General features: G+C 36.4%; 1 non-coding gene across 1 annotated transcript; it reads right to left on the reverse strand.

The window, feature by feature from the left end:
* Positions 1–2,694: 2,694 nt before the first annotated feature.
* Positions 2,695–2,813, reverse strand: LOC112474628. Its single transcript, XR_003044498.1, has one exon. It is a non-coding gene; the product is annotated as a 5S ribosomal RNA (ribosomal RNA).
* Between the last annotated feature and the right edge of the window lie 10,892 nt (positions 2,814–13,705).

The following is a 13,705-nucleotide window of genomic DNA, read 5'->3' on the forward strand; positions in this document are numbered from 1 at the left end:
TACTTTCTGGTATAAAAAGATATTCCCAGCTCATCGTGTACTTTCTCTACTCAGCCCTGCAATCTGGCACTTTTTCCCAAGAAGCCCCCTTTAAGTGCAAACGATCTCACGATACGTGGGCTAGGTATGCTTGTTGCCACTGGTATGCCGCTGCTGGGACTTCTCAGTGGTTTGATCAAGGAAATATGAGGGATAGAGGGACAGGAAGGGAAACGACCGGGCGCATCTATATCTATAATCTCTCTCAAGTGCGTAAACACACACGTAATACATGTGACCATGAGCTCACGCCAATACCTTCAATTCCACTCCTAGACCACTGGATTCATTCTTGTTCTCCCCTTTCCTTGCTCAAACAGCAAGAAACCTGGCTTCCATTATCCTCCATATATTTACTTCTTCGCTCAGTCCTAGCACAAACAGAAAATAGTTTCAGAATTGCTAACCCACACCACTGTGAAAAAGAGATCTGTTTACCAGAGTGCACTATTTCTTACATTTCTTTTCGTCTTTAGTCCAAATGCTGTTCAAAAATTACTTTTGGGTGAGTTTTTCCCCTCTCTAAATTTTATTAATTTGAAATAGAGCGAGGTTCTTTTGTTCTATCTATAATCCATTGAGAGTCACCTCCCCATCGTTTTTACTTTTGAGTATGTAATATACTAATATGGGTTCCACAAAACTACACACAAGTATATTCAGAAAACTGTCATGCCTTGCTCTGTCTCTTCCGGCTTATCGTCATTCACTTCCTGCAGATAAACAGTCTCATTAGTTCCTGGTTTATTCTTCTCATGTTTCTCTTTGCAAAAATAAGCACTTTTTTTTTCTTACTCCCCTTCCCTTTACTCAGAGGATGGCATATTATAGTCTTTTGTTTTTGTTTTTGTTTTTGTTTTTCCAACATATCCCGGAAATTACTCCATATGACTTCATAGAGGACTGTCTCAATACTTTTACAACTGCACAGTGCTCCATCATGTGGATGGACCCTAGTTCATTCAACCACTCTATAGGCATTTAGGTTGTTTGCAATTACAGTGTTTCAGTGAATAACTTTGTGCATATGTACTTTCATTCTATTAGAGGTATATCTTCAGAGTAGATTTCAGCAGTGAGATTGCTGAAGCAAAGGTAAGTCTACATGTAGTTTATTAGATCATGCCAAATTTCCCTCCATATGGGGCATACCAATTTGCATTCTTATCAAGAGTTTGAGTACCCATTTCCCCAAAGCCTTGACAACAGAATGTGTTGGCAGTGATGCTTTCAGATGGTTGTACTCTGAGAGGTGAGACATGATATTACATGACAGTTTTGATCTGCATTTATGCTGCGAGTGATGTTGAACAACTTTCCACATGTATAAAGGCCACTTTTTTATTTTTTGGTGAATTATCTCTTTACATCTTTGCTCCCTTTTCTGTTGGGTCTTTGGTATACTCCACCCTCAAGTTTTAATAGTTCTTTCTATGTAGGGATATTATCCCTGTATTTTTGATACAAGTTATATTTTATTCCCCAAATTATCATTGCCCTTCGAATTTCCTTATTGTGCATTTTTTAACCATGGAAAATTTGTTTTTTTAAATTATTATTATTTTTGTTGTGCTTTCAACTGATAGATTTATTTTTTTACTAAGACTATTTTTTCTTTAGAGCTATTTAAGGTTCATAGCAAAACTGAGGGAAAGGTACTGAGATTTCCCACATGCCCCCTGCCCCACATATACATGGTCTCCCCCACTATCAACATCTCCCACCAGAGCGGTACATTCGTTACAAATGATGAACCTACATCGACACATCATTATCCGAAGTCTGTTGTTTACATTAGGGCGACTCTCGATTTGGACAAATGTATAATGGCATGCATTTACCATTATGACAGAGTAGTTTCACTGCCCTAAAAATCCTCTGTGCTCCATCTATTCATCCCCTCTCTCCCTGAGCCCCTGGCAACCATCGATCTTTTTAGCCTCTCCATAGTGTTACCTTTTCCAGAATGTCATACAGTTGGAATTATATATAGCCTTTTCGGGTTGGCTTTTTTCATTTAGTAATATGCATTTAAGCACCTGCCATGTCTTTTCATAGCTTGATAGCTCATTTATTTTTAGTTCTGAATAACATTCCATTGTCTGAATATTTATCCATTCAGCTACTGAAGGACATCTTGGTTGCTTCCAACTTTTGGCGATTATGAATAAAGCTGCCATAAACACCTGAGTGCAGACTTTTCGTGTGGACTTAAGTTTTCAAATCCTTTGGGTAAATACCAAGGAGCGCGATTATTACATAGTATGGTAAGAGTATGTTTAGCTTTGTCAGAAACTGCCAGACTGCCTTCCAAAGTGGCCGTACCATGTCATATTCTCACCAGCAATGAATGAGCCTCCTGTTTCCCCACATCTTTGTCAGAGTTTGATGTTACCAGTGTTCTAGATTTTGGCGATTCTAATAGGTGTGTAGTCGTATCTCATTGTTGTTTAAATTTGTATTTCCTTGATGACATATGATGTGGAACATCTTTTAATATGCTTATTTGCTATCTGCGTATCTTCTTTGGTGAGATGTTTGTTCTGGCCTTTAGCCCATTTTTATTTTTTATTTTTTTAGGTGAGGCAACCCTTGGTTGACCTCACAGATTGCAAAGAACTTGTCAGCTTACGATCCCTTATTTTGTATTTTTTATGCCTACAGCACCTGGTCTTCCTAGGTGGTCTCCCATCCAAGTACTAACCAGGCCCAACCCTGCTTAGCTTCCGAGATCAGACGGGATCGGGCTTGTCTAGGGTGGCATGGCCATAGACTTGGCCCATTTTTAAATTATCACTAAACCCAAGGTTATCTAGGTTTTCTCTTATGTTATCTTCTAGGAGTTTACAGTTTTGTATTTTACATTTAGGTCTGTGATCCATTTTGAGTTAATTCTGTGAAAGGTGTAAGATCTGTGTCTAGATTCACTTTTTTTTCTTCTTGCATGTGCACGTCCAGTCATTCCAGCACCATTTGTTGAAAAGACTATCTTTACTATCTTTGCTCCTGTCCAGTCATTCCAGCACCATTTGTTGAAAAGACTATCTTTACTATCTTTGCTCCATTGTATTGCCTTTTCCCTTTTGTCAAAGGTCAGTTGACTATATTTATGGGGGTGTATTTCTGGGCTCTATTTTCTTCGATTGATATAATTGTTCTTTTATCAATGTCACACTGTCTTGATTATTATAACTGTATAATGAGTTGTGAAGTCAAACAGTGTCTTTTTTTTTAATCAATACCACACTACCCTGATTACTATAACTGTATAATGAGTTGCGAAGCCGAGTAGTGTCTGTCCTCAACTTTGTTCTTCCCTTTTAATACTGAGTTGGCTGTTTGGGTCTTTTGTCTTTCTATATAAACTTTAGAATTAGTTGGCCAATATCCACAAAATAACTTGCTGAGATTTTTATTGGGATTGAATTAAATCTGTAGATCAAGTTGAAAAGAACTAACATTTTGACAATATTAAGTCTTCCTATCCATGAACTTAAGATATCTCTTCATTTATTCAGTTCTTTGATTTTGTTCATCAGAGTTTTATAGTGTTTCTCACATAAATCTTGTACCTATTTTCTTAGATTTATACTCAAATATTTCATTTTAAGGGTGCTAATGTAAATGGTATTGTGTTTTTAGTTTCAAATTCCACTTGCTCATTGCTGGTATATAGAAAAGCAATTGACTCTTGTATATTAACCTTGTACTCTGCGACCTTGTTGCAATCACTTATTAGTTCCAGGAGTTTTTTTGTTTGTCAACTCTTTAAGGTTTTCTACCTTGACAATTATGTCATCTGTAAAGAGTTTTATTTCTTCTTTCCCAATCTGTATACCTTTTATTTCCCTTTCTGTCTAATTGAATTAACTAGAACTTTCAGTATGGTGTAGAAAAGAAGTGACTTGTTCTTGATCTTAGTGGGGAAACTTCGAGCTTTTCACCGTTAAGTATAATGTTAGCTATAGGTTTTTGTAGATAGTCTTAATCAAGTTGAAGTTCTTCTCTATTCCTAGTTTACTAAAAGATTTTTATCATGAATAGGCATTAGATGTTGTCAAATGTTTTTTATGCCTTTATCGATATGATCGTATATTTTTCTTTTTCATCTATTGATATGATGGATTACTTTAATTGCTTTCTAATGTTGAAGCAGATTCTGTGTATCTGGAATAAATCACACTTGATTATACTGTATAATTCTTTTATACTTTATTGGATTTAATTTGCTAATATTTTGTTGAGGACTTTTGCATATATATTTATGAGAGATATTGTAATAATTATGTATAGTGCCAGGTGGGTACTAGACTAATCAGGGGGATCACTTCATAAATTATATAAATGTCTAACCACTATGCTCTACACCTGAAACTAATATAAAATAATATCGAATGTCAACTCTAGTTGGAAAAAAAAGTTAAAAAATCGATGTTCACTTCTTCCTGTGTTTTGTTTTGTTTTGGAATGCATCTATTTCTGTTCTTAAGTTTTGGATTTACATCTCAAGGTGAATTTCATATATTCAAATGCTTGTTTGAGAATATCTAATTTAGTTTGGAATATGATGTTTCTCTTTTCTTCTTCATTTTATTTGGAGAGGGCAGTAATTTTTAATCACCTGAAATATTTTGATTCTTGTATTCTGTTTATTTTTTATAATGGCTTTGTATTTTTTGTATTTTTTTCTTTTGTTAACATTGTCCCAAAATTTCAGCTCCTCCATCCCACAAAATGAGTGTGTATGTATGCATATACACTCTCAGGGGGAGAGAGAGGGGAGGGGGTAAAGGAAGAGGGAGGGAGAGACAGAGAGAGAGAGACAGAGAGAGAGAGAGAGAGAGAGAAAGAGAGAGACTGAGACTGTATTTTTTCATGGTAGCTCTGAAAATATCTGAGCCGGGATGAAAATGGAAAATCTAGAAGCTTGGATTTCTAGACTATCTTCTGTTTTTTTGATTCCCTTCAAAGAGGGCAAATTCTTCATTTTATAGATGAAGACTTCTTACATATCTGCATTTTATAGATGGGATTGGATGGTTTACAAGATTCTGGGTCCAAGAGTACTCTTTTGTTAGGGTAGCAAAGAGCTTTAGGGGTGAGCACAGAGAAGGGGCTGTGTGCTCTTCCACGCTTTCATGTCTTGCATGATCCTAAATTTCTTTCCTAATTTTTTCTCGTCATCATGCTATCTCTGTAGGGCACTTTCCCCTTGCTCCCTAGAACTGCCTTCTGAGAAGCCTCCTTCAATCTTGTATGTACTTCTAAGAGCCTTTTCTGTAGTGTTCTGATTTATCAAAACTCTTTTTCTGGTATTGTCACATTTATGATGGATTCTCTTGCTGGGAGTGTTCTTAGCTCAGTCTCCACTTCTGTTTTCCAGACTCTTTCTACTCCCACCCAGTTTTCTGCAGTAAGAACTCAAGAAATAACTGTTTGAAATTAGTGTTTATTTTTCTATCTACAGTTAACTTTTAAATTTTAATGTTCTTTGTTATGTAGATATGCTGAAGGCAAAGAATTTGTGTGGTTTTGCTCTTGTTCTCCACGATTTTTAAAGAATGTTTGAAAAGATTCAGATTTAGGTGGCCGCTATTATCTTGGCTGCCAAAAAATCCCAACTGTTACCCCCACGTCTTTTTAATAGGGAACTGTTCATACCGTGAAATGAGTAACTTTGGGGAAGTGCTGAGGTTACTTTTGAATGAAAAGAGCAATGAATTTGGGCATAGGAATTAAATACAAGGGAGTGTGTGTCCGCTCAAAACTAACCTACTCCATAAAGAGGCTGTGTTCCCTTAGAAAGTAGTCACTGGTCACCTTTTGACAAGAGCATGCCCTGAGTTTTCTCTGTGATTGCCCGTCTGCAGTTGGCTCACAACAAGGATTTCAGATAGAGAGGATGCTCTTCGTGAAGGCTAGGTTAGCTTTTTACTGAGCCTTTTTAAAAGTTAGAGTCTCCGAAAGAAGGAACCAAGATCACTCTCAGTATCTTGAAAGAGGTGTGACTGTAGGTTTCTCTACCTCTCCTAGTTCTGCTGACTTTTTTATTGAATAAAGACAAACTGAGGATCCTAATATTTTATCATGAGGAAATGTCCCTTGTACCTCTGGTAATGCTTCTTTCTTTAAAGCTTCATTTACGTAATATTAGTATAGTTACACCAGCTATTTTTTTGGTTGCTGTTTGAATGATTTTTTTCATTCCATATTTTTATTTTTCAAACATTCTGTTTTATAATTAAGATATGTCTATTATAATTAACATATAGATGGATTTTGTTGCATATATTTTTACCTAGTCTCTAATAATCTTAGTCATTAAGTTACAGTAGCCTATTTGTACTTAATGAATTACTATTTGTGTTTATATCTACTATAATTTTTTTCCATTTGACTCATCTCTTTTATGTTCCCCTTTTTCTCATGTCTTGCCTTTTTTTTGGACCGTTAAATATTTTTATTATTCCATTATTTCCCTCTACGAACTTTTACAAGTGTTTTAATGGTTACCCCAGAGATTAAAACAGGCATTTATTTATTACAATCTAATACAAATTATTACCTCTGGCACTCCCTGATAATATAAACTTAGAATAACTTAACTCTCTTTAAACCCTACTGCTTTTTGTGTTTTTGTGGTCATGCATTTTAATTCTACATATACTTTAAACCCACAATATATTCGATCATTGCTTTGTATAGCCAATATTCAAGACATATTCATTTGTATATCCATATATTTATTCTTTCTGTTGCTTTCTATTTCTTTCTGCAGTTGCATGTTTTTCTCTGGGGTCATTTTCCTTGTGTCTGAAGAACTCTCTTTAGTATTTATTTGGGGGCAGTTTTTCTGGCAACGATGTCTCAGCTTTTACTTGACTGAACGTGGCTTTATTTCACCTTCATTTTTGCAGGATAATTTAAGTAGGCACAAAATTCTAGATTGGTCGATACTCTTTTTCAGCACTTCGGAGATATTCTATTGCCTTCGCACTTCCATCCTTTCTGTTGAGAAGGTAGCTGTCAGTCTCAATGCTGCTTCTTTGAAATTTTCTAAGATTTTGTCCTTAGTTTTAAGAAGTCTTAATACGATCTGCCCAGGTGTGGCTTTCTTTGTATTTATCATGCTTCTGATTCTGTGGATTTTGGAGGGTTGATTTCTTTCATTATCTTTTCAAATATTGTGGGGGTTTTTTTGTCATATTTTATCTCTTTTCTCAAGACTCCAATTACTGCATGTTAAACTTTTAACTATATCTAAGTTATCTTCAAGATTTCTTCCTATATTTTACATTATTTTTTTTCTTGCTTCAGTTTGGTTATGTTCTATTAACCTGTCTTCCAGCTTACCAACTCTGTCTTCTGCTTCTGTTTAATATGTGCTCTTTCTTTCGAGATATTAAATTTTTTTCTTCAGTTCTAGAATGGCCTTAATGAATTTCTCCATCTTTCCCTCTATTTTCTTGAACTTATTCAGCATAGTTATATTTAAAGTCTTTGCTTTTCGCTGATTCACTTCTTGGTCTGTTTCTAAGATCTGTGTTTACTCTTGGTTTTTGGTCACGTGGTCCTGTCTTTTGTCCTGACAAGTAATTTTTAATTGAATGTTAAGCATTGTGAATAAAGTATGTTATAGAGGCTCTTGTTGATCTATTTTCCTCTAAGAAGAGCTACCCTTCCTTCTGCTAAGGTGATCTTAATCCAGCCAGGTACTCTGCTGAGTCAAGTGGATTTCATCCCTGGCAAACTCAGTCTCCCTCTAGCTGTCCTTTGGTCCTTTAGGGTTTTCAACTAGATAGCCTGATATGCTCTTTTTGACCCCTACCTTTGATGGGTCCTGAAGTCTAAACCTTGTTGTGACTACTTCTCCAGGGCCTCTCATATATCCCATTTCCGTATAGCCCCAGAAATCACCACATGACCCCAGGGGTCATATTCTTGAAACCCCTGAAGTCTCCACCAAGAGTTCCACTGATTCTCTGTCCCCCAGCAGTGACCCCTTGGTACAAAGCCACAGGGATTCCCAGCCTCCTGCCCATGTCTACAATCAGTAGATGCCCCCAGCTGTAGGAGTTAGCACACCTCCCTGGTCTTCCCCTCTCCAAAGTCCTCCTCCCATTCATGTCACCTGAGCAATTCCTGATACTTTCCAACAGATGGTTCCATGATCTATAGAGTTTTCTATTTGTTCTCAGAAAGAGTAATGGCCTCGTGCTGGCTCTCATTCCCAACTGGAACTCACTGTTGGGATCCTGAAGCCAGTAGCATTGTAGCTCCCTATGTTAGTGCTTCCTTGAGTGAGACCAGGAAAGTGCCTGCTATTTGGGCCAGATGTCATTCACCATGTACAAAACCTGGAGCACTGCTTGTAAATGGAAAAACCAGTGAGGTCTCAGCTCTGCTGAGATGCTTTGGGATTCATAGTGAGGAGTGAGTATAGTGAATCCCAGACTTCCCAGTGTCAGAGAACAATGCCGACCACTTTCTTGCTTCACTAAAGTGCATTGAACAGGCCAGGGTTGGCTCTGTCACAGGATGCCGTCTCTTCCTGGCCTTGGTTTCCTCATCCCCGAATCTATAAAACAGGCTTCCTACAGTCTTGAGGGCTCAAGTGAGATGATGTAAGAGGAAATACTTTGTCATTTGTAAAATGCTCTCTGTGGGCTGTTATCACGCTCTGGCACTGCATCTCCTCTCCTGTCCAGCAAAAGCCTCACTGGTCACATGGGTATTTCTCTCTGAGGGGGTTGTAGGGCCAGAATACATATTTTTGCAGAAAAGCCAAAATGTGGTAGTCTCTGGAGGGAAGGAAAGCCTCTACATGCACCCTCCAGGCTATGGCAAAGGATGGGTCTTGCACAACCACCTGCCCCAGGTAAGAGATGCTGTTCAGCCTGCTGCATATCTGACACATACCATCTCAGGTCAGCTAGGGCCTGAGTATACATTTCCTGTGGCTGACCACAAACTGGGAGACTTAAAACAACAGACATTTATTCTCTCACAATTCTGGAGGCCAGGAGTCAAAGATTAAGATGTTGGCAGGATTGGTTCCTCCTGGGGTCTCTGAGGAAGAATTCCTTCCTTGCCTTTCTCCAAGTTTCTGGTGGCTCCAGGCGTTCCTTGTCATACAGATGCATCCCTCTAATCGCCGCCTCCATTTTCCCAGAGCCTCTTCCTGTGTCCTTTCTCCTTTCTCTTCTAAGTACATTGAATTTAGGGCCCACCCTAATCCAAGATGCTCCCATCTCAGAATCCTTTACTTGATCACAACTGCAAAGACTCTTTTTTCCAAATAAAGTCGCATTCACAGCTCTGGGGCTTTGGAATATCTTTTTGGGAGTCACCTTTAACACACTACACCATGCTTTCGAACTTTTTTTAAATTAGTTTTGAGTAAACAGTACATTAGTTAGACATTTATATAGTTTATAAAATGATCCCCCTAATTTCTCTTTCTCTCCTCTGGCTCTCCACCCAGCCATCACATGAATACTAACTACATTCCCTATGTCGTGCTCCCCATCCTCGTGACCATCTATCAACTACTAATTTGTACTTCTTTAACTCTTCACCCCATTCTCCCAGCCCCACTGCCCCCCTCCCTTCTGGCCGTCGCCAGATTGTCCTCCGTATTTGTGAGTCTGTTTTTGATTATTTTGTTCTTTTCGTTTCTTAGATTCCTCATATAAGTGAAATCATATGGTGTTTATCTTTCTCTGTTTGACTTATTTCACTCAGCATAATAACCTCTAGGTCCATCCATGTCATTACAAATGGTAGGATTTCTTCATAATTTTATCCATGTCATTACAATTGGTAGGATTTCTTCATAATTGTATGGCTGAGTAATATTCCATTGTATATGTGAACCATGACTTCTTTGTCTAATCATCTGCTGATGGGCACTTAGATTGCTTCCATATCTTGGCTATTGTGAATAGCACTGCTGTGAACATAGGAGCACACAAATCTTTACAAATTAGTGTTTTGGTTTTCTTTGGATAAATACCCAGAAGTGAAATTCCTTGGTCAAATGGTAGTTCCATTTTTAATTTTTTGAGGAAGCAGTAACTCTGTCACCTATGCTGTTTGACACATTTCTTATCACCTCCTTTTATGTTATTATTTATAACCCTAAATTATGATTCTTACCTAGCCCTTGTAGCAGATGACTTTGTGACCACTGACCGAACTCTAATAAAAGTTATGCTACCAACAAGCTGATTGACCTTAAGCAAGTTGTTAAATCTCTTTGGGACTCAAGGTCTTCACTTGACATTTGAAAGGGAGCATAAGGCACACGACATCTTCATCTCTAAGATTCCTTCTAACTCTAACATTTATTCTAAAATTTAGAATACTCTCTTGTTAGAAATGGATTGCCTCGATTAACTTCTACTATCAGTGTAATCCTATCTTGACTATCACTAAACTTAATTAAAAATAGTTTTATTAGCGCATTTACTCACATAAATAATACTAAATTCTTTTTAGGAATACTAAAAAAAAAATACACTGCAATCTTAAAGCCCTTAGAAGAGCTTAGTGTAAGAAGGTGGTCCAGTTTCTTTCTTTTCTTTTCTTTTCTTTTTTTTTGCATGTATCTGTCTAATCTTCCCAGCATCATTTATTGAAGAGACTGTCTTTACCCCATTGTATATTCTTTCCTCCTTTATCATATATTAAGTGAGCATATAGGCATGGATTTACTTCTGGGCTCTCTGTTCTGTTCCATTGATCAATGTATCTCTTTTTATGCTAGTACCATGCTGTTTTGATTACTGTAGCCTTGTAGTATAGTTTGATATCAGGTAGTGTGATACCTCCAACATTGTTCTTCTTTCTCAAGATTGCCGTACCTATTTGGAGTCTTTTATGATTCTATATGAATTTTAGGATTATTTGTTCTAGCTCTCTGAAAAATGCCATTGATGATTTGATAGGGACTGCATTGAATCTATAGATTGCCTTGGGTAGTATGGCCATTTTAATGATGTTGATTCTTCCTACCCGTGGGCACGGTATATACTTCCATTTATTATATCTTCTTCAATTTCTCTTTTCAATGACTTATAATTTTCTGAGAACAGATCTTTTACCTCCTTGGTTAATTTGATTTCCAGGTATTTTATCGTTTTCGATGCAATTGTTTTCTTAATTTCTTAATTTCTGTTTCTGAAAGTTCATCATTAGTGTATAAAAATGCCACTGACTTCTAAATATTAATTTTGTATCCTGTTACTTTACCGAATTAATTCATCAATTCTAACAGTTTTTTGGTGGAATCTTTAGGGTGCTCCCTATATAGTATCATGTCATTGACAAATAACCAAAGTTTTACTTCTTCCTTTCTAATTTGGATATCTTTTATTTCTCTCATCTTATTGCTGTGGCTTAGACTTTCAATACATTATTGAAGAGGAATGGTGAAAGTGAGCATCCTTGTCTTGTTCCTGAACTTAAGGAAAACGTCTTTTAGCCTTTTCTCATTGAGTATGATGTTAGCTGTAGGTTTGTTACATATGGCCTTTATTATGTTGAGGTATGTTCCTTTTATTCCCACTTTGCTGAGAGTTTTTATCACAAACAGATGCTACATTTTGTCAAACCTTTTTTCTGCATCTATTGACGTGATCATATGGTTTTTAGCTTCCAATTTGTTAATGTGGTGTATCATATTAATTGATTTGTGGATATTGTACCAACCTTGCATCCCAAGAATAAATCCAATTTGATCATGGTGTATGATATTTTTAACACATTGCTGAATTTGGTTTGCTAATATTTTGTTGAGAATTTTTGCATCAATGTTCATAAGAGATATTGGCCTATAGTTTTCTGTTTTTGTAATGTCTTTGTCTAGTTTTGGAATCAAGGTATTGGTGGGCTCATAAAAGGAGTTAGGGAGCCTTCCCTCTTCTTGAATTTTTTGGAATCATTTGAGAAGAACAAATATTCATTCTTCTTTGAATGTTTGGTAAAATTCGCCTATGAAGCCATCTAGTTTAGGACGTTTGTTTTATGGTAGGTTTTTGATTACTGATTCAGTTTCATTGGTGGTAATCAGTCTGTTCAGATTTTCTGTTTCTCCTTGACTCATTCTTGGGAGAGTGTATATTTCTAGGAACATATCCATTTCCTTCAGATTGTCCAATTTGTTGCGTATAATTTCTCGTAGTATTTTCTTATGATCTTTTGTATATCTGTGGAGTCTATAGTTATTTCTCCTCTTTCATTTCTGATTTTATTTATCTGAGTTCTCTTTCTCTTTTTTTCCTTGATGAGTCTGGTTAAGGATCTGTCAATTTTGTTTATCCTTTCAAAGAATTAGCTCATGGTTTAATTAATCTTTTATATTGTTTTTCTAGATTCTATTTTGTTTATTTCCGTTCTGATCTTTATTATTTCTCTCATTCTATTGACTTTGGGCTTTGTTTGCTATTCTTTTTCTAGTTCTTTTAAGTGTAAGGTTAGTTTGCTTATTCGAGCTTTTTTTAAAATTTCTCGAGGTAGGCCTGTATTGCTATAAATTTCCCTCTTAGGACTGCTTTCGCTGTATCTTATAGATTTTGAATCATCATGTTTTCATTTTCATTTGTCTCTAAGTATCTTTTGATTTCTTCCTTGATATCATCGATAACACATTTGTTGTTTAGTAGCATGTTATTTAGCCTCCATGTGTTTGTGTATTTTCCAGTTTTGTTCTTGTAGTTGATTTCTAGTTTCATACCATTGTGATTGGAGAAGATGGTTGACATCATTTCAATCTTTTTAACTTTATTGAGACTTGTTAAATTTATTGAGACCAGAGGCCTAACATGTGGTCTATCTCGGAAAATATTCCCTGTGCGCTTGAGAAGAATGTATATTATGCTGCTTTGGGGTAAAATGTTCTGAAAATATCTATTAAATCCATCTGGTCTAGTGTGTCTTTTAGGCCCATTGTTACCTTGTTGATTTTTTGTCTGAAAGATCTGTCCATTGGTGTCAATGGGGTATTAAATTCTTCTACTATGAGTGTATTACTGTTGATCTCTCCTTTTATGTCAGCCAATAATTGCTTTACGTATGTAGGTGTTCCTATGTTGAGTGTATATATGTTTACTAGGGTTATGTCCTCTTGATTTATTGATCCCTTTATCATTACGTAATGCCCTTCTTCGTCACTTATTACAGCCTTTGTTTTAAAGTCTGTTTTATCTGCTATAAGTATTGTTACCCTGTTTTTCCATTTCCATTTGCATGAAATATCTTTTTTCATCCCTTTACTTTCAGTCTGTGAGAGTCATTTGATCTTGAGTAGGTCTTTTGTAGACAGCATATGGGTCTTGTTTTCTTATCCATTTGGTTATTCTAGGTCTTTTAATTGGAGCATTTAATCCATTTACATTTAAAGCGATTACCAATAGGTACATAGTTATTGCCATTTTATTATTCATATTTCTTTTTTCTTTTTTACCCCTTCTCTTTTTACAGAAGTACCTTTAACATTTCTTGTAATACTGGCTTGAAGGTGATGAATTCCTTAAACTTTTCTCTGTTTGGGAAGTTCTTTATCTCGCCTTCCACTTTAATTGAAAGCCTTGCTAGGTAGAATATTCATGGTTGTAGATTCTTGTTTTTCATAACTTTGAATATTTCTTTCCAGTCCCTTCTGGCC

This window comes from Pteropus alecto, unplaced genomic scaffold (assembly GCF_000325575.1).
Source record: "Pteropus alecto unplaced genomic scaffold, ASM32557v1 scaffold7, whole genome shotgun sequence".
NCBI lineage: Eukaryota > Metazoa > Chordata > Mammalia > Chiroptera > Pteropodidae > Pteropus > Pteropus alecto.